Here is a 6,238-nt window from a genome sequence, read left to right as displayed (position 1 = left end):
TTATTTTGGTAATATGCTGAGAAAATTATATACTTGTATATACCTATACAGCAGGATGGAGGTATTATGGGTGCTGTTTTTCTTCCTAATTTTCCAGAATTTTAATAATATGATTATATTATTTTTATAGTGGAAAGATTTTTTAATAAAAAAACTCTTATAAGTACAATTAGAACCATATGACATTATGATGAGAATTTTTAGAACTAAAAACACCAGGACACATGGCCAGACTTATGGTCTGGCAACAAGACATAGGATTTGAAATCGGGAATTATTCCCCCAGACCCAGGACACATACTTACATGTAAACCGGCAATGATGACTGTAAGCCAAAAGTGAATTGGTGACAGGGCTTTATTGGAGGGAACTCCTCTAGGCATTATGTCATCAAGTGAGTCAAGGCCACCCATGTTGCCTTAGTCCCAAGGTAGTGCAAGATGTCAGGGTACAAATAAAACTGATACCCTCCACAGCTAAAACAATGAATCTTTGGGGCAATTGTCTCATCCCAGAAACTCCTCTGTTGGTGGTGTCATCATTCTTCACAAAGGCAAGTTCTAACTAACATAAACATGGGTGCGGAAACATTACGATGTCTTATGCTGCTTTCTCCCTCTCCCCACCACGAATTCGCCTTGCTTGTCCTGGGAGAAGAGCCTTCCTCATAGAGCCAGCATCCAGGCTGGTGCCTGGAGAATACACCAGATGCTCACTGCCATTGTTGTTTTCTGGCTTCTCTCTCTCTTTTTTCCTTTTCTTTCACTTTCTTTCGTTCTTTCTCTTTCTCTGCTATTACATAGATTCCAAATTAAGTTTTAATAAAACGGTATTGTTGCATGTCCTGAAGATTCATTTGGTCATTTGTTCATTTATTAAAGGATTAATTTAAACAGGCAAAATTTATTACATACTGGAAATTAAAGAGCACAGAAAAGCGTCTCTCCCCCTGCCCCTCATTTTATAGGTTAAATCAGAAATTGCCGTGGGAAAGGGGGGGATCTGTATGCTTAGGACCTGATGCTCCCTCTGCATCCGTGTTGATAGGACACAGGTGGGGAAGAGGAGGGACTTAGGAGCTGCCTGCAGAGAGTAGGTCTCAAGGGTGTGCCTGACGAGGGCATTTGGAAGGCTGGTGACTCCTAGTGTGCTGAGATTAGCTGGATATTTACAGGGAGACTCAGAAACGGGAAGGAGAAGAGACTGAGGACAAACATCACACACTAGACAATATTGTTTGTGTCATAAGTGAGGCAACAGTAGCTTTTTTCTTCTTGGATCCGCCTCTGGATTTCATCTTTGGGTGGTTCTGCAAATAGAAAAGTAATCATGGCCACCTGCCTAAGAAGCTTTCTAGGAATTTATTGACCAGATTTCTTTGATGCCTGAGATTTGATGCTTACCACAAGTCACTCGGAGCACATTCATAAACAACAGACGTGAAGACAGCATTCACAGGGGCGGTGGATGCTGCTAATCACTTCTCTTCTTCCAGAGACTTGCAGTAGTGCAGGCCCACTCTTCACCCACTCAGCACAAATCTTGTTGGCCTGTGCGCTAGTCTGGCCTTGGTGTCTTGTCTTTGAGAGGATTTCTGGAGATTATCAAGGAAGAATGTTCTCCAGCTGAGAAGATGGGAATGCAAGGCGGATGAACCCCAAGTTCTTCTCTGTCAATAGAATTCTCCCCTCTGGGCTCTTCCTTTCTCTCTTCATCTCCTTTCCCCTCCTCTCTTCCGCTCTCCCTTCTCACTCCCTATTCTGGCCAAATGGATTGGGGAGGAGGGGAATGGCCAGGTCTGGGAAATCTATTCTTATTTCTTTTTCTCTCTCTAGCAAGCCTGAGGTTCCTTCATGGAAGTGCATCAGATGCTGAGGTCAATTTAAAAAACCAGCCCAGTCTGGAAGGGATCAGCTGGGTTCAGTGACCATCCCCAGACCCCTCCCATGTCTGGGAACAGAGCAGGAAGTGGGGGGAGGGCAGGGGCAGAGAGGCCCAGCTGGGTTGGTGGTGCCAAGGGGTTAGGGGTGAGGAAGGTCTTAGCCGTTCCAGAGGTGAATATTCAGAACTCAGCCCCTCTAACTCACTCCAAAAATTTTTAAATGAGTATGTTCATGTATAATTGAAAACTTGTGCTCTACACTGGAAATTGACACAACATTGTAAAATGACTATAGCTCAATAAAAAAAAAAAAGTAAAAAAAAATTTTTTTTAATGAAAAAATTTAATCACAAACAGTCCTACATTATAAAACATTTGGAAAATAGAGACTGGATCAAGAAAAGAAAAATTTACCCATATGTCCATCACCCTATTACAATCAGTCTTAGCATTCCAAAAACTTTTAGTTATTAATTCAAGTTGGTCAACATGAAGGTACCCACAAATTATAAACTTAAAAAAAAAAAGACTCCATTTTGAGAATAAAATTAAGAAAAATGGCTGAGATTAGCCCTCAATAGAAATGGCCTAATTCATCACATTGTCTGAGATAAGTTTGTTGAGACATTTTGGCTTTCTCATCTGTAAAATGGTGCTTGAATTCCCTTCCTTTCCGAGTTGTCATGTGATTAAAACAAAATAATTTCCTAAGCACCAGCCCTTCATGTACAATTGGATGGTCCTCAAGCTTCTCCCATCAGAGATCAGGTTCAAATCCCTTTGTTAGATATCCACCCCCAAATTCACATCTTGAAGTCCTAACTCCCAATACGCTGGCATATGACCTTATTTGGAAATAGGGCTGTTGCAGATGAATTAGTTAAAATGAGGTTATACTGGAGCGAGGTGGGTCCCTGATCCAATAGGATTGGTGGCCTTATCAAAGGGGGAAATTGGGAGACAGACACACACAGAAGATGAGGTGAAGAGACACAGGGAAAAGACAGCCATCTACAAGCCAAAGGAGAAAGGCCTGGAATAGATCCTCCCTTCACAGCCCTCAGAAGGACTCAATCCTGTCCACACCTTGATTTCAGGCTCTGGCTCCAGAAACATGAGACATCTTCTTCTTGTAAGAGATACTTTTACTCATTTGTGATTGGTTCCAGAGAGGAACTTCCTGCAGAAGGTGGGCAGGCCAGCGAGAGCTTGGGGAAATTGATTTCCAGGCTGCCAAGGCCCACCTGACACTAAAGAAAGTTGGTGACACCCATGTGAGGCCTGAGAGTTTTGGAACATGCTTTCCCTTCATCTCTGGCACAGACAGATTCTGGTTCAGAATAACCTGTATTACCTTCTCTCTCTTGACCTGGACTTGACTGCCATTCATGAGACAACTAAGATGGGCATAATACCTTCTTGAAATTTTGCTTTATCAGAACTTCCTCAGGCCAGAGGCAAGCCAGCTGTGAATCACTGAAAATCACTGTGAAGAACTCTACAGAGGTTGACAAAGGATGCCCAATGTGGACAGAGCTCCAAAGAAATGGACTGACATTTCTTTTCCCAAGGCAGGACATTGGGAGATATAGATAGGACATCTTACCCCAGAGTCCTTTGGCCTCTTCGGATGGCTAACTTAACATTACTTGGTTTCTACCAAGGGAATTTTCACTGTGAAGAAGAGGGCAGCTGGGTTAAACATAAGAATATAGTTCGGAGGTGGAAGTACAGAGTCAAACATCTAGGGCTGACAATCCAGGAAACTTAAATATGGACAAGAGGTTAGAAGATATGGAATTACTGTTAATTTTATTAGGTGCAATAATGGTATGGGAATTATGTAAGAGATTGTATTTATTCTCCACAAGGAGAGGGAGAAGGGGAAAAAGACAGAGAGGGAGAGAAGAAAGAAAATATGGCAAAGGTGAGTTGTTGAATCTAGATGTAACTTTTCTGTTTGTTTAAATTTTTCATTAAAATGTTAGGTGTGGGGAAGAATAAAGGGTGAAAAAAATCCAGGGGAGAGACACGAGACGAACCAGGACAGAATCCAGAAGAATGACATAATTTTGAAACAGAGGTGGGAGAAGGCTCTGGAAAAAGACGGAGAACTTGGCAGATTGGAGACAGACCTGAGCAGAAAGTGGCCGAAAAGCATGGGCCGCCGTTTTCACCCTTTACTCAGTTCCTTTGTGGCCAGAGGATGTTCTGATAAAGCACAAGAAACTTGAACAAAACCATCCCAAATTTCTCTTTTTGCTTTGACAATGCAACATGAGAATGAAAATGCAAACTTACTTTACGGGAATACTAACTGTACAGGGATACAAACTGTAATGAGTTTTCTAACATGAAAGGATAGCCTGCCTGCCCACGGCTGATGGACTGGGCTGGGTATCTAACCTCAGGCCAGCAGATCCACCAGCTCTACTGTGAATCGGCTCCGAAGATTTTGTTAAAAAAAAAAAAAAAGAGTGGCCGTTAGAGAGAAAATTAAGCAGAAGACACTGGGCAGGAGAGATGAGCAGAGCAGCCACAGAGGAGGAGCTGAAGAAACCAGAAGCCCTAGGAGACCAGAGGAGCCTCCCTTCCTGTCCATCCTGTTCCTCGAGGCTCCTTCCGCTGCGTCCTGTTTCCTGCTCTTGAATCTGAGAACCTGCAGCACCGGCTGTTCCCCACAGCACCTCCTGCCCACTCAGCCTCTTTGGACTTAGCAAACTCACGTGGGTACCTGTTTCTTGCGACCCAAATCACCTGGCCTGGAGCAGCATCTCATCCTTACTTGTGGCGCTCCCCAGCTGTCCCTTCCCCGGGTTGCCAGAAGCATGGACCCACCCACATATGTCGTAACCCCGTCTGTACAGATGGAAACTGTATGATTCACGGCTGTGGTTCTAGCTCCCAGCCCAATCCCTGGTATATGGTAAACACACAAGGACAGTCTTTGAATGAACTAGATGCATCCCCTCCAACCTCAGCTGGGCTCCTTCTCAGCAACTTTTCACGGGCTCCTGCTCAGGTCTGTCTCCTTCCTTGCAGGGGCTGTTCCAATGACTCCAATCACCCATCCCTGCCACCTCTCCTGGCAGTAATAATAGCTGACACGTACTGAGCGCACATTGTGGGCCAGATGCTGTGCTGAGTGCTTTACATGTGTTAATTCCTTTAATCCTCCTAAAACCTAGGATGCAAATCCTGTTATTAGCATCCCCATTTTACAGATGAGAAAGCTGAGGCATGGAGACTAGGTTCCTTCTCCAACATTACAAAACAGTGATAATGAGGATTTGAACTAGGCAGTCTGGTTCCAGAGTCAACGTCCTTAACCCCTTATTAGTTTTGTGATAATAAAACCCAGCGGTGCTCAGCAGCCTCAATAAAGAGTAGAAAAGACACTTTATTCTTCAGAAAAGAACAAGACTCTTTGTTTGTTTTTGGAAGCATGGTTGTGAAAAGGAGTGATCAGTTTCTAGCTCTAGTGTCCAGCAGAATGCAACCAGTTACTGCCTCCTAGTTCACCAAGAAAATTGAGAGAATAGGATGTGAAGTCCGCTGACTCCTGTCTGCAGACATCTCCATTGGACCACCCGCACCCGCCTTCCTCAGGCTCAAAGAACATGGTATCCCCTCTCTTTAGCTGATCTGAGTCCCTCTGGTCTGCTCTGGGGGCTGACCTCATCAGATGATCATCCAGTGTCCTGGCAAAGGAGAGCTGGCCACTGAGCACCACTTGGGCTTAACTAAGAGAAGCTTGTTGAAGAGACCATCCCTGGGGGTGTGGGCAGGGTAGGAACAATTATCCTGGGGCCCTGGGAGAGCTGGCACTGTGAGAAGGGGTTGCCTGAGAAAGTGGGGGCCTTAAATGAGGTGGAGCAGAGTTGTGTTTGAGAAAACAGAACTTGGAACACAGAGCAGGACAGAGGAGGGAGGGTCTTGGATAAACGGAGGAGAGCCACTCAGACATTTGCTACTCTTGTATTATCAGCCTCTCCCCTTTCTATTGGCTTCTTTCCTCAGCTGTATTAAAGAGAAAGTTCCCTCAACACTATTTTCCCCTTTACTGCCACCTCTCCCCTTCCTTTAATGGACAAGCTCCTCTATGGAAGAGTTTATAATACTTGTCTTCATTTTCTTACTACCTGTTAACTCTTTTAAAAACCCCTACTGAGTTTTAGATTCCAAACATATATTACGTTATGCAAAATTTGAACACTACAAAAATATGTAACATAGAAAGATAAGTCTTCATTAATATTAGCCCCCCAACTCCACCCTGCACACACACACACACACACACACACACACACACACACACACACACACACACATCAAAAATAACCATCATCAAAAGTT

General features: G+C 44.0%; 1 long non-coding RNA gene across 2 annotated transcripts; it reads right to left on the bottom strand.

The window, feature by feature from the left end:
• Nucleotides 1-302: 302 nt before the first annotated feature.
• LOC123614010 (uncharacterized) lies at nucleotides 303-4,706 on the bottom strand. Of its 2 annotated transcripts, none has more exons than XR_006721473.2 (3): nucleotides 4,617-4,706; nucleotides 1,404-1,625; nucleotides 303-1,309 (listed from the first exon to the last, which is right to left on the bottom strand). It is a non-coding gene; the product is annotated as an uncharacterized LOC123614010 (long non-coding RNA). The 2 variants fall into 2 exon arrangements; XR_006721474.2 differs by having other exon boundaries at nucleotides 1,404-1,594; nucleotides 4,617-4,696.
• Between the last annotated feature and the right edge of the window lie 1,532 nt (nucleotides 4,707-6,238).

Source organism: Camelus bactrianus, chromosome 23 (assembly GCF_048773025.1).
Source record: "Camelus bactrianus isolate YW-2024 breed Bactrian camel chromosome 23, ASM4877302v1, whole genome shotgun sequence".
NCBI lineage: Eukaryota > Metazoa > Chordata > Mammalia > Artiodactyla > Camelidae > Camelus > Camelus bactrianus.
The sequence above is the reverse complement of the archived record's forward strand: the minus strand, read 5'-3'. Positions and strand labels throughout refer to the sequence as shown.